The sequence below is a fragment of the Phyllobates terribilis genome, unplaced genomic scaffold (genome assembly GCF_046119375.1).
Source record: "Phyllobates terribilis strain yellow unplaced genomic scaffold, ASM4611937v1 Scaffold_38__1_contigs__length_12584779, whole genome shotgun sequence".
NCBI lineage: Eukaryota > Metazoa > Chordata > Amphibia > Anura > Dendrobatidae > Phyllobates > Phyllobates terribilis.
In genome coordinates, this window is record NW_027362798.1 from 2493519 (window position 1) to 2516396 (window position 22878).

The following is a 22878-nucleotide window of genomic DNA, read 5'->3' on the forward strand; positions in this document are numbered from 1 at the left end:
GCACACACACCATCTATTTAGCAAATGCCCTTGTTATCAACAGCAGCCTTTTAAACTCACCTGAGCTAACAGGTATGTGCGCTGGTTACTCTGCTGCGCTTAAAATTTCTTTTTTGGTTTGCTACAATGCCTTTTCTGAAATGTTGTCTCCCTCTGCTGGAACACTGACTTCTTTCATTTAATGCCTGCAGACTATAAAAGAGAACCCAACCCAAAAAGTTTGGTTGATTAGTCTGTGGCATTCTGTTAAACTGTTGCTTATGGCGGTCTCTGTGAGCTTCTCAGCGACATTCAGCCAGCCAGGTATCCTGCCTGCAGTAGATGGAATGTGGCAATGGAACGCTGGCTGCGCGTGTCATAATAGGCTCTGAGCCTTTATATACCTGTGCACAGCAGCAGCCACCTTCAGTCTGCTGCTGGACAGCCAGCAGCAGCAGCAGCAGGAGAGGTATGTAATCATGAGCCCTCCTGCTAAGGGTAGACAGCTGCTCGTTCCACCCCACCCCCCGCCTTAATTGGTTCTCCTCCCTTCCAACGGTGTTGAGGCGGGTGGGAACAGCAGGGGGTGAAGGTGCTGTGTTTAAAGAGGTGGAGTTATGCAGATCTAAAACGCGTGGATTGCAGCAGCAGCAAGCCGAAAAGTGCAGGCATGTAAGGGATCTAGAGGTTGACAACATGTCTTCTTAACGGGAGTCCAGGAGCTCATCTCCACAAATGGACTTTTCAGGATCCTTGGGTGGCTCCGTAGTTTGAAACCAATTCTGGTTATCGCTTCTCGGCCTTTTGGCTAAGATCAAGTGTAGTATCTGTTCTTATCAGTTTAATATCTGATACGTCCCCTATCTGGGGACCATATATTAAATGGATTTTTAGAACAGGGAGATGGAAAAAGAGCTTGCTCTGTCCACTCCACGCATTGACCTGGTATTGCAGTATCTCCAGGACCGGTGCACCCCTTCTTTAATGCAGTTTCTAAAATCAGAAAGAATTTAATTCAATGTTTTTTGTTCATTTTGCTTGTTTGTCGGATTTTGGGATGGACTCTTTGGCTTTGCTTTTCTTCTTCTCATTGGATTTTTCATGTTCAAAGTTGCAGAAGCCAGATTACAAGCTCATTTTGGTTCAACTTCAGCAACTGTGCATTGCATTGCCATGTAATGTGATGCAATGCTATCTTTCTAGCTCTCCCTTTTTACTTCCTTTTGGATAAACAGACATATTAGGCAAGCATTTTGGAGCTTTCACCTAAATAACTACAGGTGGTGAGATAAGCTGCACAATATAATTGACCTTTCAGTATATTGTTGCACACACACCATCTATTTAGCAAATGCCCTTGTTATCAACAGCAGCCTTTTAAACTCACCTGAGCTAACAGGTATGTGCGCTGGTTACTCTGCTGCGCTTAAAATTTCTTTTTTGGTTTGCTACAATGCCTTTTCTGAAACGTTGTCTCCCTCTGCTGGAACACTGACTTCTTTCATTTAATGCCTGCAGACTATAAAAGAGAACCCAACCCAAAAAGTTTGGTTGATTAGTCTGTGGCATTCTGTTAAACTGTTGCTTATGGCGGTCTCTGTGAGCTTCTCAGCGACATTCAGCCAGCCAGGTATCCTGCCTGCAGTAGATGGAATGTGGCAATGGAACGCTGGCTGCGCGTGTCATAATAGGCTCTGAGCCTTTATATACCTGTGCACAGCAGCAGCCACCTTCAGTCTGCTGCTGGACAGCCAGCAGCAGCAGCAGCAGGAGAGGTATGTAATCAGGAGCCCTCCTGCTAAGGGTAGACAGCTGCTCGTTCCACCCCACCCCCCGCCTTAATTGGTTCTCCTCCCTTCCAACGGTGTTGAGGCGGGTGGGAACAGCAGGGGGTGAAGGTGCTGTGTTTAAAGAGGTGGAGTTATGCAGATCTAAAACGCGTGGATTGCAGCAGCAGCAAGCCGAAAAGTGCAGGCATGTAAGGGATCTAGAGGTTGACAACATGTCTTCTTAACGGGAGTCCAGGAGCTCATCTCCACAAATGGACTTTTCAGGATCCTTGGGTGGCTCCGTAGTTTGAAACCAATTCTGGTTATCGCTTCTCGGCCTTTTGGCTAAGATCAAGTGTAGTATCTGTTCTTATCAGTTTAATATCTGATACGTCCCCTATCTGGGGACCATATATTAAATGGATTTTTAGAACAGGGAGATGGAAAAAGAGCTTGCTCTGTCCACTCCACACATTGACCTGGTATTGCAGTATCTCCAGGACCGGTGCACCCCTTCTTTAATGCAGTTTCTAAAATCAGAAAGAATTGAATTCAATGTTTTTTGTTCATTTTGCTTGTTTGTCGGATTTTGGGATGGACTCTTTGGCTTTGCTTTTCTTCTCCTCATTGGATTTTTCATGTTCAAAGTTGCAGAAGCCAGATTACAAGCTCATTTTGGTTCAACTTCAGCAACTGTGCATTGCATTGCCATGTAATGTGATGCAATGCTATCTTTCTAGCTCTCCCTTTTTACTTCCTTTTGGATAAACAGACATATTAGGCAAGCATTTTGGAGCTTTCACCTAAATAACTACAGGTGGTGAGATAAGCTGCACAATATAATTGACCTTTCAGTATATTGTTGCACACACACCATCTATTTAGCAAATGCCCTTGTTATCAACAGCAGCCTTTTAAACTCACCTGAGCTAACAGGTATGTGCGCTGGTTACTCTGCTGCGCTTAAAATTTCTTTTTTGGTTTGCTACAATGCCTTTTCTGAAATGTTGTCTCCCTCTGCTGGAACACTGACTTCTTTCATTTAATGCCTGCAGACTATAAAAGAGAACCCAACCCAAAAAGTTTGGTTGATTAGTCTGTGGCATTCTGTTAAACTGTTGCTTATGGTGGTCTCTGTGAGCTTCTCAGCGACATTCAGCCAGCCAGGTATCCTGCCTGCAGTAGATGGAATGTGGCAATGGAACGCTGGCTGCGCGTGTCATAATAGGCTCTGAGCCTTTATATACCTGTGCACAGCAGCAGCCACCTTCAGTCTGCTGCTGGACAGCCAGCAGCAGCAGCAGCAGGAGAGGTATGTAATCAGGAGCCCTCCTGCTAAGGGTAGACAGCTGCTCGTTCCACCCCACCCCCCGCCTTAATTGGTTCTCCTCCCTTCCAACGGTGTTGAGGCGGGTGGGAACAGCAGGGGGTGAAGGTGCTGTGTTTAAAGAGGTGGAGTTATGCAGATCTAAAACGCGTGGATTGCAGCAGCAGCAAGCCGAAAAGTGCAGGCATGTAAGGGATCTAGAGGTTGACAACATGTCTTCTTAACGGGAGTCCAGGAGCTCATCTCCACAAATGGACTTTTCAGGATCCTTGGGTGGCTCCGTAGTTTGAAACCAATTCTGGTTATCGCTTCTCGGCCTTTTGGCTAAGATCAAGTGTAGTATCTGTTCTTATCAGTTTAATATCTGATACGTCCCCTATCTGGGGACCATATATTAAATGGATTTTTAGAACAGGGAGATGGAAAAAGAGCTTGCTCTGTCAACTCCACGCATTGACCTGGTATTGCAGTATCTCCAGGACCGGTGCACCCCTTCTTTAATGCAGTTTCTAAAATCAGAAAGAATTGAATTCAATGTTTTTTGTTCATTTTGCTTGTTTGTCGGATTTTGGGATGGACTCTTTGGCTTTGCTTTTCTTCTCCTCATTGGATTTTTCATGTTCAAAGTTGCAGAAGCCAGATTACAAGCTCATTTTGGTTCAACTTCAGCAACTGTGCATTGCATTGCCATGTAATGTGATGCAATGCTATCTTTCTAGCTCTCCCTTTTTACTTCCTTTTGGATAAACAGACATATTAGGCAAGCATTTTGGAGCTTTCACCTAAATAACTACAGGTGGTGAGATAAGCTGCACAATATAATTGACCTTTCAGTATATTGTTGCACACACACCATCTATTTAGCAAATGCCCTTGTTATCAACAGCAGCCTTTTAAACTCACCTGAGCTAACAGGTATGTGCGCTGGTTACTCTGCTGCGCTTAAAATTTCTTTTTTGGTTTGCTACAATGCCTTTTCTGAAACGTTGTCTCCCTCTGCTGGAACACTGACTTCATTCATTTAATGCCTGCAGACTATAAAAGAGAACCCAACCCAAAAAGTTTGGTTGATTAGTCTGTGGCATTCTGTTAAACTGTTGCTTATGGCGGTCTCTGTGAGCTTCTCAGCGACATTCAGCCAGCCAGGTATCCTGCCTGCAGTAGATGGAATGTGGCAATGGAACGCTGGCTGCGCGTGTCATAATAGGCTCTGAGCCTTTATATACCTGTGCACAGCAGCAGCCACCTTCAGTCTGCTGCTGGACAGCCAGCAGCAGCAGCAGCAGCAGGAGAGGTATGTAATCAGGAGCCCTCCTGCTAAGGGTAGACAGCTGCTCGTTCCACCCCACCCCCCGCCTTAATTGGTTCTCCTCCCTTCCAACGGTGTTGAGGCGGGTGGGAACAGCAGGGGGTGAAGGTGCTGTGTTTAAAGAGGTGGAGTTATGCAGATCTAAAACGCGTGGATTGCAGCAGCAGCAAGCCGAAAAGTGCAGGCATGTAAGGGATCTAGAGGTTGACAACATGTCTTCTTAACGGGAGTCCAGGAGCTCATCTCCACAAATGGACTTTTCAGGATCCTTGGGTGGCTCCGTAGTTTGAAACCAATTCTGGTTATCGCTTCTCGGCCTTTTGGCTAAGATCAAGTGTAGTATCTGTTCTTATCAGTTTAATATCTGATACGTCCCCTATCTGGGGACCATATATTAAATGGATTTTTAGAACAGGGAGATGGAAAAAGAGCTTGCTCTGTCCACTCCACGCATTGACCTGGTATTGCAGTATCTCCAGGACCGGTGCACCCCTTCTTTACTGCAGTTTCTAAAATCAGAAAGAATTGAATTCAATGTTTTTTGTTCATTTTGCTTGTTTGTCGGATTTTGGGATGGACTCTTTGGCTTTGCTTTTCTTCTCCTCATTGGATTTTTCATGTTCAAAGTTGCAGAAGCCAGATTACAAGCTCATTTTGGTTCAACTTCAGCAACTGTGCATTTCATTGCCATGTAATGTGATGCAATGCTATCTTTCTAGCTCTCCCTTTTTACTTCCTTTTGGATAAACAGACATATTAGGCAAGCATTTTGGAGCTTTCACCTAAATAACTACAGGTGGTGAGATAAGCTGCACAATATAATTGACCTTTCAGTATATTGTTGCACACACACCATCTATTTAGCAAATGCCCTTGTTATCAACAGCAGCCTTTTAAACTCACCTGAGCTAACAGGTATGTGCGCTGGTTACTCTGCTGCGCTTAAAATTTCTTTTTTGGTTTGCTACAATGCCTTTTCTGAAACGTTGTCTCCTTCTGCTGGAACACTGACTTCTTTCATTTAATGCCTGCAGACTATAAAAGAGAACCCAACCCAAAAAGTTTGGTTGATTAGTCTGTGGCATTCTGTTAAACTGTTGCTTATGGCGGTCTCTGTGAGCTTCTCAGCGACATTCAGCCAGCCAGGTATCCTGCCTGCAGTAGATGGAATGTGGCAATGGAACGCTGGCTGCGCGTGTCATAATAGGCTCTGAGCCTTTATATACCTGTGCACAGCAGCAGCCACCTTCAGTCTGCTGCTGGACAGCCAGCAGCAGCAGCAGCAGGAGAGGTATGTAATCAGGAGCCCTCCTGCTAAGGGTAGACAGCTGCTCGTTCCACCCCACCCCCCGCCTTAATTGGTTCTCCTCCCTTCCAACGGTGTTGAGGCGGGTGGGAACAGCAGGGGGTGAAGGTGCTGTGTTTAAAGAGGTGGAGTTATGCAGATCTAAAACGTGTGGATTGCAGCAGCAGCAAGCCGAAAAGTGCAGGCATGTAAGGGATCTAGAGGTTGACAACATGTCTTCTTAACGGGAGTCCAGGAGCTCATCTCCACAAATGGACTTTTCAGGATCCTTGGGTGGCTCCGTAGTTTGAAACCAATTCTGGTTATCGCTTCTCGGCCTTTTGGCTAAGATCAAGTGTAGTATCTGTTCTTATCAGTTTAATATCTGATACGTCCCCTATCTGGGGACCATATATTAAATGGATTTTTAGAACAGGGAGATGGAAAAAGAGCTTGCTCTGTCCACTCCACGCATTGACCTGGTATTGCAGTATCTCCAGGACCGGTGCACCCCTTCTTTAATGCAGTTTCTAAAATCAGAAAGAATTGAATTCAATGTTTTTTTGTTCATTTTGCTTGTTTGTCGGATTTTGGGATGGACTCTTTGGCTTTGCTTTTCTTCTCCTCATTGGATTTTTCATGTTCAAAGTTGCAGAAGCCAGATTACAAGCTCATTTTGGTTCAACTTCAGCAACTGTGCATTGCATTGCCATGTAATGTGATGCAATGCTATCTTTCTAGCTCTCCCTTTTTACTTCCTTTTGGATAAACAGACATATTAGGCAAGCATTTTGGAGCTTTCACCTAAATAACTACAGGTGGTGAGATAAGCTGCACAATATAATTGACCTTTCAGTATATTGTTGCACACACACCATCTATTTAGCAAATGCCCTTGTTATCAACAGCAGCCTTTTAAACTCACCTGAGCTAACAGGTATGTGCGCTGGTTACTCTGCTGCGCTTAAAATTTCTTTTTTGGTTTGCTACAATGCCTTTTCTGAAACGTTGTCTCCCTCTGCTGGAACACTGACTTCTTTCATTTAATGCCTGCAGACTATAAAAGAGAACCCAACCCAAAAAGTTTGGTTGATTAGTCTGTGGCATTCTGTTAAACTGTTGCTTATGGCGGTCTCTGTGAGCTTCTCAGCGACATTCAGCCAGCCAGGTATCCTGCCTGCAGTAGATGGAATGTGGCAATGGAACGCTGGCTGCGCGTGTCATAATAGGCTCTGAGCCTTTATATACCTGTGCACAGCAGCAGCCACCTTCAGTCTGCTGCTGGACAGCCAGCAGCAGCAGCAGCAGGAGAGGTATGTAATCAGGAGCCCTCCTGCTAAGGGTAGACAGCTGCTCGTTCCACCCCACCCCCCGCCTTAATTGGTTCTCCTCCCTTCCAACGGTGTTGAGGCGGGTGGGAACAGCAGGGGGTGAAGGTGCTGTGTTTAAAGAGGTGGAGTTATGCAGATCTAAAACGCGTGGATTGCAGCAGCAGCAAGCCGAAAAGTGCAGGCATGTAAGGGATCTAGAGGTTGACAACATGTCTTCTTAACGGGAGTCCAGGAGCTCATCTCCACAAATGGACTTTTCAGGATCCTTGGGTGGCTCCGTAGTTTGAAACCAATTCTGGTTATCGCTTCTCGGCCTTTTGGCTAAGATCAAGTGTAGTATCTGTTCTTATCAGTTTAATATCTGATACGTCCCCTATCTGGGGACCATATATTAAATGGATTTTTAGAACAGGGAGATGGAAAAAGAGCTTGCTCTGTCCACTCCACGCATTGACCTGGTATTGCAGTATCTCCAGGACCGGTGCACCCCTTCTTTAATGCAGTTTCTAAAATCAGAAAGAATTGAATTCAATGTTTTTTGTTCATTTTGCTTGTTTGTCGGATTTTGGGATGGACTCTTTGGCTTTGCTTTTCTTCTCCTCATTGGATTTTTCATGTTCAAAGTTGCAGAAGCCAGATTACAAGCTCATTTTGGTTCAACTTCAGCAACTGTGCATTGCATTGCCATGTAATGTGATGCAATGCTATCTTTCTAGCTCTCCCTTTTTACTTCCTTTTGGATAAACAGACATATTAGGCAAGCATTTTGGAGCTTTCACCTAAATAACTACAGGTGGTGAGATAAGCTGCACAATATAATTGACCTTTCAGTATATTGTTGCACACACACCATCTATTTAGCAAATGCCCTTGTTATCAACAGCAGCCTTTTAAACTCACCTGAGCTAACAGGTATGTGCGCTGGTTACTCTGCTGCGCTTAAAATTTCTTTTTTGGTTTGCTACAATGCCTTTTCTGAAACGTTGTCTCCCTCTGCTGGAACACTGACTTCTTTCATTTAATGCCTGCAGACTATAAAAGAGAACCCAACCCAAAAAGTTTGGTTGATTAGTCTGTGGCATTCTGTTAAACTGTTGCTTATGGCGGTCTCTGTGAGCTTCTCAGCGACATTCAGCCAGCCAGGTATCCTGCCTGCAGTAGATGGAATGTGGCAATGGAACGCTGGCTGCGCGTGTCATAATAGGCTCTGAGCCTTTATATACCTGTGCACAGCAGCAGCCACCTTCAGTCTGCTGCTGGACAGCCAGCAGCAGCAGCAGCAGGAGAGGTATGTAATCAGGAGCCCTCCTGCTAAGGGTAGACAGCTGCTCGTTCCACCCCACCCCCCGCCTTAATTGGTTCTCCTCCCTTCCAACGGTGTTGAGGCGGGTGGGAACAGCAGGGGGTGAAGGTGCTGTGTTTAAAGAGGTGGAGTTATGCAGATCTAAAACGCGTGGATTGCAGCAGCAGCAAGCCGAAAAGTGCAGGCATGTAAGGGATCTAGAGGTTGACAACATGTCTTCTTAACGGGAGTCCAGGAGCTCATCTCCACAAATGGACTTTTCAGGATCCTTGGGTGGCTCCGTAGTTTGAAACCAATTCTGGTTATCGCTTCTCGGCCTTTTGGCTAAGATCAAGTGTAGTATCTGTTCTTATCAGTTTAATATCTGATACGTCCCCTATCTGGGGACCATATATTAAATGGATTTTTAGAACAGGGAGATGGAAAAAGAGCTTGCTCTGTCCACTCCACGCATTGACCTGGTATTGCAGTATCTCCAGGACCGGTGCACCCCTTCTTTAATGCAGTTTCTAAAATCAGAAAGAATTGAATTCAATGTTTTTTGTTCATTTTGCTTGTTTGTCGGATTTTGGGATGGACTCTTTGGCTTTGCTTTTCTTCTCCTCATTGGATTTTTCATGTTCAAAGTTGCAGAAGCCAGATTACAAGCTCATTTTGGTTCAACTTCAGCAACTGTGCATTGCATTGCCATGTAATGTGATGCAATGCTATCTTTCTAGCTCTCCCTTTTTACTTCCTTTTGGATAAACAGACATATTAGGCAAGCGTTTTGGAGCTTTCACCTAAATAACTACAGGTGGTGAGATAAGCTGCACAATATAATTGACCTTTCAGTATATTGTTGCACACACACCATCTATTTAGCAAATGCCCTTGTTATCAACAGCAGCCTTTTAAACTCACCTGAGCTAACAGGTATGTGCGCTGGTTACTCTGCTGCGCTTAAAATTTCTTTTTTGGTTTGCTACAATGCCTTTTCTGAAACGTTGTCTCCTTCTGCTGGAACACTGACTTCTTTCATTTAATGCCTGCAGACTATAAAAGAGAACCCAACCCAAAAAGTTTGGTTGATTAGTCTGTGGCATTCTGTTAAACTGTTGCTTATGGCGGTCTCTGTGAGCTTCTCAGCGACATTCAGCCAGCCAGGTATCCTGCCTGCAGTAGATGGAATGTGGCAATGGAACGCTGGCTGCGCGTGTCATAATAGGCTCTGAGCCTTTATATACCTGTGCACAGCAGCAGCCACCTTCAGTCTGCTGCTGGACAGCCAGCAGCAGCAGCAGCAGGAGAGGTATGTAATCAGGAGCCCTCCTGCTAAGGGTAGACAGCTGCTCGTTCCACCCCACCCCCCGCCTTAATTGGTTCTCCTCCCTTCCAACGGTGTTGAGGCGGGTGGAAACAGCAGGGGGTGAAGGTGCTGTGTTTAAAGAGGTGGAGTTATGCAGATCTAAAACGTGTGGATTGCAGCAGCAGCAAGCCGAAAAGTGCAGGCATGTAAGGGATCTAGAGGTTGACAACATGTCTTCTTAACGGGAGTCCAGGAGCTCATCTCCACAAATGGACTTTTCAGGATCCTTGGGTGGCTCCGTAGTTTGAAACCAATTCTGGTTATCGCTTCTCGGCCTTTTGGCTAAGATCAAGTGTAGTATCTGTTCTTATCAGTTTAATATCTGATACGTCCCCTATCTGGGGACCATATATTAAATGGATTTTTAGAACAGGGAGATGGAAAAAGAGCTTGCTCTGTCCACTCCACGCATTGACCTGGTATTGCAGTATCTCCAGGACCGGTGCACCCCTTCTTTAATGCAGTTTCTAAAATCAGAAAGAATTGAATTCAATGTTTTTTGTTCATTTTGCTTGTTTGTCGGATTTTGGGATGGACTCTTTGGCTTTGCTTTTCTTCTCCTCATTGGATTTTTCATGTTCAAAGTTGCAGAAGCCAGATTACAAGCTCATTTTGGTTCAACTTCAGCAACTGTGCATTGCATTGCCATGTAATGTGATGCAATGCTATCTTTCTAGCTCTCCCTTTTTACTTCCTTTTGGATAAACAGACATATTAGGCAAGCATTTTGGAGCTTTCACCTAAATAACTACAGGTGGTGAGATAAGCTGCACAATATAATTGACCTTTCAGTATATTGTTGCACACACACCATCTATTTAGCAAATGCCCTTGTTATCAACAGCAGCCTTTTAAACTCACCTGAGCTAACAGGTATGTGCGCTGGTTACTCTGCTGCGCTTAAAATTTCTTTTTTGGTTTGCTACAATGCCTTTTCTGAAACGTTGTCTCCCTCTGCTGGAACACTGACTTCTTTCATTTAATGCCTGCAGACTATAAAAGAGAACCCAACCCAAAAGGTTTGGTTGATTAGTCTGTGGCATTCTGTTAAACTGTTGCTTATGGCGGTCTCTGTGAGCTTCTCAGCGACATTCAGCCAGCCAGGTATCCTGCCTGCAGTAGATGGAATGTGGCAATGGAACGCTGGCTGCGCGTGTCATAATAGGCTCTGAGCCTTTATATACCTGTGCACAGCAGCAGCCACCTTCAGTCTGCTGCTGGACAGCCAGCAGCAGCAGCAGCAGGAGAGGTATGTAATCAGGAGCCCTCCTGCTAAGGGTAGACAGCTGCTCGTTCCACCCCACCCCCCGCCTTAATTGGTTCTCCTCCCTTCCAACGGTGTTGAGGCGGGTGGGAACAGCAGGGGGTGAAGGTGCTGTGTTTAAAGAGGTGGAGTTATGCAGATCTAAAACGCGTGGATTGCAGCAGCAGCAAGCCGAAAAGTGCAGGCATGTAAGGGATCTAGAGGTTGACAACATGTCTTCTTAACGGGAGTCCAGGAGCTCATCTCCACAAATGGACTTTTCAGGATCCTTGGGTGGCTCCGTAGTTTGAAACCAATTCTGGTTATCGCTTCTCGGCCTTTTGGCTAAGATCAAGTGCAGTGATTTAGCGATTGCTGCCTTGGTTTTGGTTGGAGGTGTCTGGGGTACCTGGCTCGTCGGCCTTGGGGGATCGTCCTTACCTAATTGTGGGGACTTCACCCCCTTGCTGCTATAGGCGTGTCGGCTTAGTCCCCAGACAACGGGAAGTGATCATACTCGCTCCTTCTGTGTGTTGGAGTGGAGATTACGCTCATTCTGTTGGAGAATCATGGCAACAGAGGCGGAGTTGTGGCCGAAGTTGGAGGTTCCAGAACATGCACGTGTGGAGATCGCTTTCCGGATTTTTGTCCGGAGAGACTGTCAGAAGGTTAAGGACTTTCGGTTTATTATGAAGGAGATCATCTTGGGTGTCGCAAAGGTGAAAAAAGAAGACATCGTGGCAGTTATGGATTATCCCCAAAAGGGTGTCTATGACGTGTTTTTTGAGTCTAGGAAGATTTTGGAGAACTATATGGATTCTTTTGATGAATTGAGACATGAGAAGTTTGTTGGAATTCGGTTTCAACGTCACGTATTTAGTAGTGAAAAGATGGTGACAGTGAAGATGTTTTCACCACTGGTTCCAGAAGAGGACATTGTCACGTTTTTGAGTGGTTTTGCCAAGTCTGTAGTATCAAAAGGTAAAGTAATGAATGAATTCGGAGTATGGACGGGAAAGTGGAAATTTTTTGTGGAATTTAACATGAACAAGGATAGGAGTTTTTCCTACCCGCCTCAAAGGTTTAAGCTTGGTAAAGTAAGTGGGAATTTATTCTTTAATGGGATGGATTCCTTTTGTTCAATTTGTGAGGTATATGGTCATAAACGTGAAGACTGTACTGCAGAAAAGTGTTGGAAGTGTAAAGCGGAAGGACATGTTTCTAAATCATGTCCAGTAGAAAGGAATAAGTGTAACCTGTGTATGGAAATTGGGCATAGGTTTAAGGAATGCCCAAAGAGAAAGAGTAATAAGGAGAAGATGGAAAGTGCAAAGGCGGAAAAGAAAGAAAAAAAGAAGACGGTAGAGGTTCAGAGGCAAACAGAAGAGGAGGAAGCTGATAAAGAAATGGACAAAGTTAAAAAAGGAATTGCGGAAATGAAGGGAAGTGGTGTGTGTTTTGAAGCTTTTTTTCCAAAGGTAATCGCAAGTGTGAAGGCAAATAAAGAGAGGTTTTTTGAAACCTATAAGGTGGGAAGGACATGGATAGATTATGTGAATACAAACTTTGAATCTTTCTCGCAAGAGAAAGGACTGTTGGAGTATCTAACATATTATGCGTTGAAGGGAGGAATGCAGTAATGTGTTTTGTTTCCTTCCTCTATATATTATGTGTCTGAGAGGAAATACTGGTTGTTGTTTTGTTTTTTTTGTATATGCATTAAATAATGTTTTTTTGTTTTAAAATGACACGATGATGGATTTGGTCCATCACCGTTTTCAGAAGTATGGAATCGAGATGGTACTTGTAATCTGAGTGTTATGGAAAAAAAAAAAAAAAAAATCTGTTCTTATCAGTTTAATATCTGATACGTCCCCTATCTGGGGACCATATATTAAATGGATTTTTAGAACAGGGAGATGGAAAAAGAGCTTGCTCTGTCCACTCCACGCATTGACCTGGTATTGCAGTATCTCCAGGACCGGTGCACCCCTTCTTTAATGCAGTTTCTAAAATCAGAAAGAATTGAATTCAATGTTTTTTGTTCATTTTGCTTGTTTCTCGGATTTTGGGATGGACTCTTTGGCTTTGCTTTTCTTCTCCTCATTGGATTTTTCATGTTCAAAGTTGCAGAAGCCAGATTACAAGCTCATTTTGGTTCAACTTCAGCAACTGTGCATTGCATTGCCATGTAATGTGATGCAATGCTATCTTTCTAGCTCTCCCTTTTTACTTCCTTTTGAATAAACAGACATATTAGGCAAGCATTTTGGAGCTTTCACCTAAATAACTACAGGTGGTGAGATAAGCTGCACAATATAATTGACCTTTCAGTATATTGTTGCACACACACCATCTATTTAGCAAATGCCCTTGTTATCAACAGCAGCCTTTTAAACTCACCTGAGCTAACAGGTATGTGCGCTGGTTACTCTGCTGCGCTTAAAATTTCTTTTTTGGTTTGCTACAATGCCTTTTCTGAAACGTTGTCTCCCTCTGCTGGAACACTGACTTCTTTCATTTAATGCCTGCAGACTATAAAAGAGAACCCAACCCAAAAAGTTTGGTTGATTAGTCTGTGGCATTCTGTTAAACTGTTGCTTATGGCGGTCTCTGTGAGCTTCTCAGCGACATTCAGCCAGCCAGGTATCCTGCCTGCAGTAGATGGAATGTGGCAATGGAACGCTGGCTGCGCGTGTCATAATAGGCTCTGAGCCTTTATATACCTGTGCACAGCAGCAGCCACCTTCAGTCTGCTGCTGGACAGCCAGCAGCAGCAGCAGCAGGAGAGGTATGTAATCAGGAGCCCTCCTGCTAAGGGTAGACAGCTGCTCGTTCCACCCCACCCCCCGCCTTAATTGGTTCTCCTCCCTTCCAACGGTGTTGAGGCGGGTGGGAACAGCAGGGGGTGAAGGTGCTGTGTTTAAAGAGGTGGAGTTATGCAGATCTAAAACGCGTGGATTGCAGCAGCAGCAAGCCGAAAAGTGCAGGCATGTAAGGGATCTAGAGGTTGACAACATGTCTTCTTAACGGGAGTCCAGGAGCTCATCTCCACAAATGGACTTTTCAGGATCCTTGGGTGGCTCCGTAGTTTGAAACCAATTCTGGTTATCGCTTCTCGGCCTTTTGGCTAAGATCAAGTGTAGTATCTGTTCTTATCAGTTTAATATCTGATACGTCCCCTATCTGGGGACCATATATTAAATGGATTTTTAGAACAGGGAGATGGAAAAAGAGCTTGCTCAGTCCACTCCACGCATTGACCTGGTATTGCAGTATCTCCAGGACCGGTGCACCCCTTCTTTAATGCAGTTTCTAAAATCAGAAAGAATTGAATTCAATGTTTTTTGTTCATTTTGCTTGTTTGTCGGATTTTGGGATGGACTCTTTGGCTTTGCTTTTCTTCTCCTCATTGGATTTTTCATGTTCAAAGTTGCAGAAGCCAGATTACAAGCTCATTTTGGTTCAACTTCAGCAACTGTGCATTGCATTGCCATGTAATGTGATGCAATGCTATCTTTCTAGCTCTCCCTTTTTACTTCCTTTTGGATAAACAGACATATTAGGCAAGCATTTTGGAGCTTTCACCTAAATAACTACAGGTGGTGAGATAAGCTGCACAATATAATTGACCTTTCAGTATATTGTTGCACACACACCATCTATTTAGCAAATGCCCTTGTTATCAACAGCAGCCTTTTAAACTCACCTGAGCTAACAGGTATGTGCGCTGGTTACTCTGCTGCGCTTAAAATTTCTTTTTTGGTTTGCTACAATGCCTTTTCTGAAACGTTGTCTCCCTCTGCTGGAACACTGACTTCTTTCATTTAATGCCTGCAGACTATAAAAGAGAACCCAACCCAAAAAGTTTGGTTGATTAGTCTGTGGCATTCTGTTAAACTGTTGCTTATGGCGGTCTCTGTGAGCTTCTCAGCGACATTCAGCCAGCCAGGTATCCTGCCTGCAGTAGATGGAATGTGGCAATGGAACGCTGGCTGCGCGTGTCATAATAGGCTCTGAGCCTTTATATACCTGTGCACAGCAGCAGCCACCTTCAGTCTGCTGCTGGACAGCCAGCAGCAGCAGCAGCAGGAGAGGTATGTAATCAGGAGCCCTCCTGCTAAGGGTAGACAGCTGCTCGTTCCACCCCACCCCCCGCCTTAATTGGTTCTCCTCCCTTCCAACGGTGTTGAGGCGGGTGGGAACAGCAGGGGGTGAAGGTGCTGTGTTTAAAGAGGTGGAGTTATGCAGATCTAAAACGCGTGGATTGCAGCAGCAGCAAGCCGAAAAGTGCAGGCATGTAAGGGATCTAGAGGTTGACAACATGTCTTCTTAACGGGAGTCCAGGAGCTCATCTCCACAAATGGACTTTTCAGGATCCTTGGGTGGCTCCGTAGTTTGAAACCAATTCTGGTTATCGCTTCTCGGCCTTTTGGCTAAGATCAAGTGTAGTATCTGTTCTTATCAGTTTAATATCTGATACGTCCCCTATCTGGGGACCATATATTAAATGGATTTTTAGAACAGGGAGATGGAAAAAGAGCTTGCTCAGTCCACTCCACGCATTGACCTGGTATTGCAGTATCTCCAGGACCGGTGCACCCCTTCTTTAATGCAGTTTCTAAAATCAGAAAGAATTGAATTCAATGTTTTTTGTTCATTTTGCTTGTTTGTCGGATTTTGGGATGGACTCTTTGGCTTTGCTTTTCTTCTCCTCATTGGATTTTTCATGTTCAAAGTTGCAGAAGCCAGATTACAAGCTCATTTTGGTTCAACTTCAGCAACTGTGCATTGCATTGCCATGTAATGTGATGCAATGCTATCTTTCTAGCTCTCCCTTTTTACTTCCTTTTGGATAAACAGACATATTAGGCAAGCATTTTGGAGCTTTCACCTAAATAACTACAGGTGGTGAGATAAGCTGCACAATATAATTGACCTTTCAGTATATTGTTGCACACACACCATCTATTTAGCAAATGCCCTTGTTATCAACAGCAGCCTTTTAAACTCACCTGAGCTAACAGGTATGTGCGCTGGTTACTCTGCTGCGCTTAAAATTTCTTTTTTGGTTTGCTACAATGCCTTTTCTGAAACGTTGTCTCCCTCTGCTGGAACACTGACTTCTTTCATTTAATGCCTGCAGACTATAAAAGAGAACCCAACCCAAAAAGTTTGGTTGATTAGTCTGTGGCATTCTGTTAAACTGTTGCTTATGGCGGTCTCTGTGAGCTTCTCAGCGACATTCAGCCAGCCAGGTATCCTGCCTGCAGTAGATGGAATGTGGCAATGGAACGCTGGCTGCGCGTGTCATAATAGGCTCTGAGCCTTTATATACCTGTGCACAGCAGCAGCCACCTTCAGTCTGCTGCTGGACAGCCAGCAGCAGCAGCAGCAGGAGAGGTATGTAATCAGGAGCCCTCCTGCTAAGGGTAGACAGCTGCTCGTTCCACCCCACCCCCCGCCTTAATTGGTTCTCCTCCCTTCCAACGGTGTTGAGGCGGGTGGGAACAGCAGGGGGTGAAGGTGCTGTGTTTAAAGAGGTGGAGTTATGCAGATCTAAAACGCGTGGATTGCAGCAGCAGCAAGCCGAAAAGTGCAGGCATGTAAGGGATCTAGAGGTTGACAACATGTCTTCTTAACGGGAGTCCAGGAGCTCATCTCCACAAATGGACTTTTCAGGATCCTTGGGTGGCTCCGTAGTTTGAAACCAATTCTGGTTATCGCTTCTCGGCCTTTTGGCTAAGATCAAGTGTAGTATCTGTTCTTATCAGTTTAATATCTGATACGTCCCCTATCTGGGGACCATATATTAAATGGATTTTTAGAACAGGGAGATGGAAAAAGAGCTTGCTCTGTCCACTCCACGCATTGACCTGGTATTGCAGTATCTCCAGGACCGGTGCACCCCTTCTTTAATGTAGTTTCTAAAATCAGAAAGAATTGAATTCAATGTTTTTTGTTCATTTTGCTTGTTTGTCGGATTTTGGGATGGACTCTTTGGCTTTGCTTTTCTTCTCCTCATTGGATTTTTCATGTTCAAAGTTGCAGAAGCCAGATTACAAGCTCATTTTGGTTCAACTTCAGCAACTGTGCATTGCATTGCCATGTAATGTGATGCAATGCTATCTTTCTAGCTCTCCCTTTTTACTTCCTTTTGGATAAACAGACATATTAGGCAAGCATTTTGGAGCTTTCACCTAAATAACTACAGGTGGTGAGATAAGCTGCACAATATAATTGACCTTTCAGTATATTGTTGCACACACACCATCTATTTAGCAAATGCCCTTGTTATCAACAGCAGCCTTTTAAACTCACCTGAGCTAACAGGTATGTGCGCTGGTTACTCTGCTGCGCTTAAAATTTCTTTTTTGGTTTGCTACAATGCCTTTTCTGAAACGTTGTCTCCCTCTGCTGGAACACTGACTTCTTTCATTTAATGCCTGCAGACTATAAAAGAGAACCCAACCCAAAAAGTTTGGTTGATTAGTCTGTGGCATTCTGTTAAACTGTTGCTTATGGCGGTCTCTGTGAGCTTCTCAGCGACATTCAGCCAGCCAGGTATCCTGCCTGCAGTAGATGGAATGTGGCAATGGAACGCTGGCTGCGCGTGTCATAATAGGCTCTGAGCCTTTATATACCTGTGCACAGCAGCAGCCACCTTCAGTCTGCTGCTGGACAGCCAGCAGCAGCAGCAGCAGGAGAGGTATGTAATCAGGAGCCCTCCTGCTAAGGGTAGACAGCTGCTCGTTCCACCCCACCCCCCGCCTTAATTGGTTCTCCTCCCTTCCAACGGTGTTGAGGCGGGTGGGAACAGCAGGGGGTGAAGGTGCTGTGTTTAAAGAGGTGGAGTTATGCAGATCTAAAACGCGTGGATTGCAGCAGCAGCAAGCCGAAAAGTGCAGGCATGTAAGGGATCTAGAGGTTGACAACATGTCTTCTTAACGGGAGTCCAGGAGCTCATCTCCACAAATGGACTTTTCAGGATCCTTGGGTGGCTCCGTAGTTTGAAACCAATTCTGGTTATCGCTTCTCGGCCTTTTGGCTAAGATCAAGTGTAGTATCTGTTCTTATCAGTTTAATATCTGATACGTCCCCTATCTGGGGACCATATATTAAATGGATTTTTAGAACAGGGAGATGGAAAAAGAGCTTGCTCTGTCCACTCCACGCATTGACCTGGTATTGCAGTATCTCCAGGACCGGTGCACCCCTTCTTTAATGCAGTTTCTAAAATCAGAAAGAATTGAATTCAATGTTTTTTGTTCATTTTGCTTGTTTGTCGGATTTTGGGATGGACTCTTTGGCTTTGCTTTTCTTCTCCTCATTGGATTTTTCATGTTCAAAGTTGCAGAAGCCAGATTACAAGCTCATTTTGGTTCAACTTCAGCAACTGTGCATTGCATTGCCATGTAATGTGATGCAATGCTATCTTTCTAGCTCTCCCTTTTTACTTCCTTTTGGATAAACAGACATATTAGGCAAGCATTTTGGAGCTTTCACCTAAATAACTACAGGTGGTGAGATAAGCTGCACAATATAATTGACCTTTCAGTATATTGTTGCACACACACCATCTATTTAGCAAATGCCCTTGTTATCAACAGCAGCCTTTTAAACTCACCTGAGCTAACAGGTATGTGCGCTGGTTACTCTGCTGCGCTTAAAATTTTTTTTTTGGTTTGCTACAATGCCTTTTCTGAAACGTTGTCTCCTTCTGCTGGAACACTGACTTCTTTCATTTAATGCCTGCAGACTATAAAAGAGAACCCAACCCAAAAAGTTTGGTTGATTAGTCTGTGGCATTCTGTTAAACTGTTGCTTATGGCGGTCTCTGTGAGCTTCTCAGCGACATTCAGCCAGCCAGGTATCCTGCCTGCAGTAGATGGAATGTGGCAATGGAGCGCTGGCTGCGCGTGTCATAATAGGCTCTGAGCCTTTATATACCTGTGCACAGCAGCAGCCACCTTCAGTCTGCTGCTGGACAGCCAGCAGCAGCAGCAGCAGGAGAGGTATGTAATCAGGAGCCCTCCTGCTAAGGGTAGACAGCTGCTCGTTCCACCCCACCCCCCGCCTTAATTGGTTCTCCTCCCTTCCAACGGTGTTGAGGCGGGTGGGAACAGCAGGGGGTGAAGGTGCTGTGTTTAAAGAGGTGGAGTTATGCAGATCTAAAACGCGTGGATTGCAGCAGCAGCAAGCCGAAAAGTGCAGGCATGTAAGGGATCTAGAGGTTGACAACATGTCTTCTTAACGGGAGTCCAGGAGCTCATCTCCACAAATGGACTTTTCAGGATCCTTGGGTGGCTCCGTAGTTTGAAACCAATTCTGGTTATCGCTTCTCGGCCTTTTGGCTAAGATCAAGTGTAGTATCTGTTCTTATCAGTTTAATATCTGATACGTCCCCTATCTGGGGACCATATATTAAATGGATTTTTAGAACAGGGAGATGGAAAAAGAGCTTGCTCTGTCCACTCCACGCATTGACCTGGTATTGCAGTATCTCCAGGACCGGTGCACCCTTTCTTTAATGCAGTTTCTAAAATCAGAAAGAATTGAATTCAATGTTTTTTGTTCATTTTGCTTGTTTGTCGGATTTTGGGATGGACTCTTTGGCTTTGCTTTTCTTCTCCTCATTGGATTTTTCATGTTCAAAGTTGCAGAAGCCAGATTACAAGCTCATTTTGGTTCAACTTCAGCAACTGTGCATTGCATTGCCATGTAATGTGATGCAATGCTATCTTTCTAGCTCTCCCTTTTTACTTCCTTTTGGATAAACAGACATATTAGGCAAGCATTTTGGAGCTTTCACCTAAATAACTACAGGTGGTGAGATAAGCTGCACAATATAATTGACCTTTCAGTATATTGTTGCACACACACCATCTATTTAGCAAATGCCCTTGTTATCAACAGCAGCCTTTTAAACTCACCTGAGCTAACAGGTATGTGCGCTGGTTACTCTGCTGCGCTTAAAATTTCTTTTTTGGTTTGCTACAATGCCTTTTCTGAAACGTTGTCTCCTTCTGCTGGAACACTGACTTCTTTCATTTAATGCCTGCAGACTATAAAAGAGAACCCAACCCAAAAAGTTTGGTTGATTAGTCTGTGGCATTCTGTTAAACTGTTGCTTATGGCGGTCTCTGTGAGCTTCTCAGCGACATTCAGCCAGCCAGGTATCCTGCCTGCAGTAGATGGAATGTGGCAATGGAACGCTGGCTGCGCGTGTCATAATAGGCTCTGAGCCTTTATATACCTGTGCACAGCAGCAGCCACCTTCAGTCTGCTGCTGGACAGCCAGCAGCAGCAGCAGCAGGAGAGGTATGTAATCAGGAGCCCTCCTGCTAAGGGTAGACAGCTGCTCGTTCCACCCCACCCCCCGCCTTAATTGGTTCTCCTCCCTTCCAACGGTGTTGAGGCGGGTGGGAACAGCAGGGGGTGAAGGTGCTGTGTTTAAAGAGGTGGAGTTATGCAGATCTAAAACGCGTGGATTGCAGCAGCAGCAAGCCGAAAAGTGCAGCCATGTAAGGGATCTAGAGGTTGACAACATGTCTTCTTAACGGGAGTCCAGGAGCTCATCTCCACAAATGGACTTTTCAGGATCCTTGGGTGGCTCCGTAGTTTGAAACCAATTCTGGTTATCGCTTCTCGGCCTTTTGGCTAAGATCAAGTGTAGTATCTGTTCTTATCAGTTTAATATCTGATACGTCCCCTATCTGGGGACCATATATTAAATGGATTTTTAGAACAGGGAGATGGAAAAAGAGCTTGCTCTGTCCACTCCACGCATTGACCTGGTATTGCAGTATCTCCAGGACCGGTGCACCCCTTCTTTAATGCAGTTTCTAAAATCAGAAAGAATTGAATTCAATGTTTTTTGTTCATTTTGCTTGTTTGTCGGATTTTGGGATGGACTCTTTGGCTTTGCTTTTCTTCTCCTCATTGGATTTTTCATGTTCAAAGTTGCAGAAGCCAGATTACAAGCTCATTTTGGTTCAACTTCAGCAACTGTGCATTGCATTGCCATGTAATGTGATGCAATGCTATCTTTCTAGCTCTCCCTTTTTACTTCCTTTTGGATAAACAGACATATTAGGCAAGCATTTTGGAGCTTTCACCTAAATAACTACAGGTGGTGAGATAAGCTGCACAATATAATTGACCTTTCAGTATATTGTTGCACACACACCATCTATTTAGCAAATGCCCTTGTTATCAACAGCAGCCTTTTAAACTCACCTGAGCTAACAGGTATGTGCGCTGGTTACTCTGCTGCGCTTAAAATTTCTTTTTTGGTTTGCTACAATGCCTTTTCTGAAACGTTGTCTCCTTCTGCTGGAACACTGACTTCTTTCATTTAATGCCTGCAGACTATAAAAGAGAACCCAACCCAAAAAGTTTGGTTGATTAGTCTGTGGCATTCTGTTAAACTGTTGCTTATGGCGGTCTCTGTGAGCTTCTCAGCGACATTCAGCCAGCCAGGTATCCTGCCTGCAGTAGATGGAATGTGGCAATGGAACGCTGGCTGCGCGTGTCATAATAGGCTCTGAGCCTTTATATACCTGTGCACAGCAGCAGCCACCTTCAGTCTGCTGCTGGACAGCCAGCAGCAGCAGCAGCAGGAGAGGTATGTAATCAGGAGCCCTCCTGCTAAGGGTAGACAGCTGCTCGTTCCACCCCACCCCCCGCCTTAATTGGTTCTCCTCCCTTCCAACGGTGTTGAGGCGGGTGGGAACAGCAGGGGGTGAAGGTGCTGTGTTTAAAGAGGTGGAGTTATGCAGATCTAAAACGCGTGGATTGCAGCAGCAGCAAGCCGAAAAGTGCAGGCATGTAAGGGATCTAGAGGTTGACAACATGTCTTCTTAACGGGAGTCCAGGAGCTCATCTCCACAAATGGACTTTTCAGGATCCTTGGGTGGCTCCGTAGTTTGAAACCAATTCTGGTTATCGCTTCTCGGCCTTTTGGCACGATCTGTAGTGGGTTGTGACATTGGGCTGAAGGTTACTGTGGTGGCAGAACCGATTCTTGGCCTTTGGAGATATCCAGTGCTGCTTTTGGGAATCGGTGCTAAAGCTGCAGTGCCTTTTCTTTACGGAGGACGGTGTGTTGGAGGGAGGACGAACTTCGTGGAGGCTGCGATCCGTGTGTGATATTTTCCTTGGTATCTGGAAAAGAAGAGGAAAATCATGGAGACAAGGAGAAACCCTGGAGGAAGGAAGGAGAATCAAGCAAGCAACCCGAATGATTATTTCTCGGAGGAGCATCCGCTGAAGGACACCATCAGGTTCGTGGTTGCTCCTGACCACCGGCAGGTGAAAGATTCTCAATTTATTTTCAATGTTATTTGTAAGCTCTTGAAGATCGACAAGGAGCATCTTTTTTGCTTTCAATCTTTTTTTTCTCGAGGACTTTATGATGTTACGCTTAATAAAGCCTCGCAGTGTGAAAGTGCCTACGCTCTTTATGAAGTAAATAAAGAGAAGGTAGAGCTGGAGGGGGTGAAAGTAATCCCCTCTTTTCAGTTTTCAATGAAAGTACTGACGATTCATTTGTTTAGTCCATTTATTACAGACTCTGAGGTTGAAAGTTACCTATCAATGTATTGTGACAAAATCATCCCTAAGAGACGCGGGGAAACACAGTTTGGAGTGTGGAACGGGAAACGTGTGTATGTGGTATCATTTAGGAAGAACCCGAATGAGGAGGGGGGCGTGTCCAGACCTCCGCCGCAGGTTTATATCAACCATAGCCGCGGTTATTTATTCTTCCCAGGGATGCCACACTACTGCCGTGTGTGTAAAAAATATGGACATCTGGATGCAGAATGTAACAAGTGTTTTAGTTGCATGGGTACTCCTCACCAGATGGATGAGTGCCCTAAAAATAAGAAAAAGGATGTAGAGGAGATGGACACATCGCCTGAAGAACAGCAACAAGAAGCTAAAGACGATGTGGAAGCAGGCATTGCTGCTGAAGAGGAAAA

At 44.8% G+C, this 22878-nt stretch overlaps 15 non-coding genes across 15 annotated transcripts; all 15 read left to right on the forward strand.

The window, feature by feature from the left end:
- The first annotated feature begins 767 nt into the window (after positions 1 to 767).
- Positions 768 to 958, forward strand: LOC141184063 (U2 spliceosomal RNA). The gene has a single exon (XR_012258858.1). It is a non-coding gene; the product is annotated as a U2 spliceosomal RNA (small nuclear RNA).
- A 1115-nt stretch (positions 959 to 2073) lies between these two features.
- Positions 2074 to 2264, forward strand: LOC141183194 (U2 spliceosomal RNA). The gene has a single exon (XR_012258195.1). It is a non-coding gene; the product is annotated as a U2 spliceosomal RNA (small nuclear RNA).
- Positions 2265 to 3379: 1115 nt separating this feature from the next.
- On the forward strand, positions 3380 to 3570 carry LOC141183033 (U2 spliceosomal RNA). The gene has a single exon (XR_012258048.1). It is a non-coding gene; the product is annotated as a U2 spliceosomal RNA (small nuclear RNA).
- A 1118-nt stretch (positions 3571 to 4688) lies between these two features.
- Positions 4689 to 4879, forward strand: LOC141184064 (U2 spliceosomal RNA). The gene has a single exon (XR_012258859.1). It is a non-coding gene; the product is annotated as a U2 spliceosomal RNA (small nuclear RNA).
- A 1115-nt stretch (positions 4880 to 5994) lies between these two features.
- Positions 5995 to 6185, forward strand: LOC141184066 (U2 spliceosomal RNA). The gene has a single exon (XR_012258861.1). It is a non-coding gene; the product is annotated as a U2 spliceosomal RNA (small nuclear RNA).
- Positions 6186 to 7301: 1116 nt separating this feature from the next.
- LOC141184067 (U2 spliceosomal RNA) lies at positions 7302 to 7492 on the forward strand. Its single transcript, XR_012258862.1, has one exon. It is a non-coding gene; the product is annotated as a U2 spliceosomal RNA (small nuclear RNA).
- A 1115-nt stretch (positions 7493 to 8607) lies between these two features.
- Positions 8608 to 8798, forward strand: LOC141184068 (U2 spliceosomal RNA). Its single transcript, XR_012258863.1, has one exon. It is a non-coding gene; the product is annotated as a U2 spliceosomal RNA (small nuclear RNA).
- Positions 8799 to 9913: 1115 nt separating this feature from the next.
- LOC141184070 (U2 spliceosomal RNA) lies at positions 9914 to 10104 on the forward strand. The gene has a single exon (XR_012258864.1). It is a non-coding gene; the product is annotated as a U2 spliceosomal RNA (small nuclear RNA).
- A 2599-nt stretch (positions 10105 to 12703) lies between these two features.
- LOC141183448 (U2 spliceosomal RNA) lies at positions 12704 to 12889 on the forward strand. The gene has a single exon (XR_012258399.1). It is a non-coding gene; the product is annotated as a U2 spliceosomal RNA (small nuclear RNA).
- A 1115-nt stretch (positions 12890 to 14004) lies between these two features.
- On the forward strand, positions 14005 to 14195 carry LOC141183187 (U2 spliceosomal RNA). The gene has a single exon (XR_012258188.1). It is a non-coding gene; the product is annotated as a U2 spliceosomal RNA (small nuclear RNA).
- Positions 14196 to 15310: 1115 nt separating this feature from the next.
- LOC141183188 (U2 spliceosomal RNA) lies at positions 15311 to 15501 on the forward strand. The gene has a single exon (XR_012258189.1). It is a non-coding gene; the product is annotated as a U2 spliceosomal RNA (small nuclear RNA).
- A 1115-nt stretch (positions 15502 to 16616) lies between these two features.
- On the forward strand, positions 16617 to 16807 carry LOC141184071 (U2 spliceosomal RNA). Its single transcript, XR_012258865.1, has one exon. It is a non-coding gene; the product is annotated as a U2 spliceosomal RNA (small nuclear RNA).
- A 1115-nt stretch (positions 16808 to 17922) lies between these two features.
- On the forward strand, positions 17923 to 18113 carry LOC141182972 (U2 spliceosomal RNA). The gene has a single exon (XR_012257993.1). It is a non-coding gene; the product is annotated as a U2 spliceosomal RNA (small nuclear RNA).
- Positions 18114 to 19228: 1115 nt separating this feature from the next.
- Positions 19229 to 19419, forward strand: LOC141183697 (U2 spliceosomal RNA). The gene has a single exon (XR_012258525.1). It is a non-coding gene; the product is annotated as a U2 spliceosomal RNA (small nuclear RNA).
- A 1115-nt stretch (positions 19420 to 20534) lies between these two features.
- On the forward strand, positions 20535 to 20725 carry LOC141182973 (U2 spliceosomal RNA). The gene has a single exon (XR_012257994.1). It is a non-coding gene; the product is annotated as a U2 spliceosomal RNA (small nuclear RNA).
- Positions 20726 to 22878: the final 2153 nt, after the last annotated feature.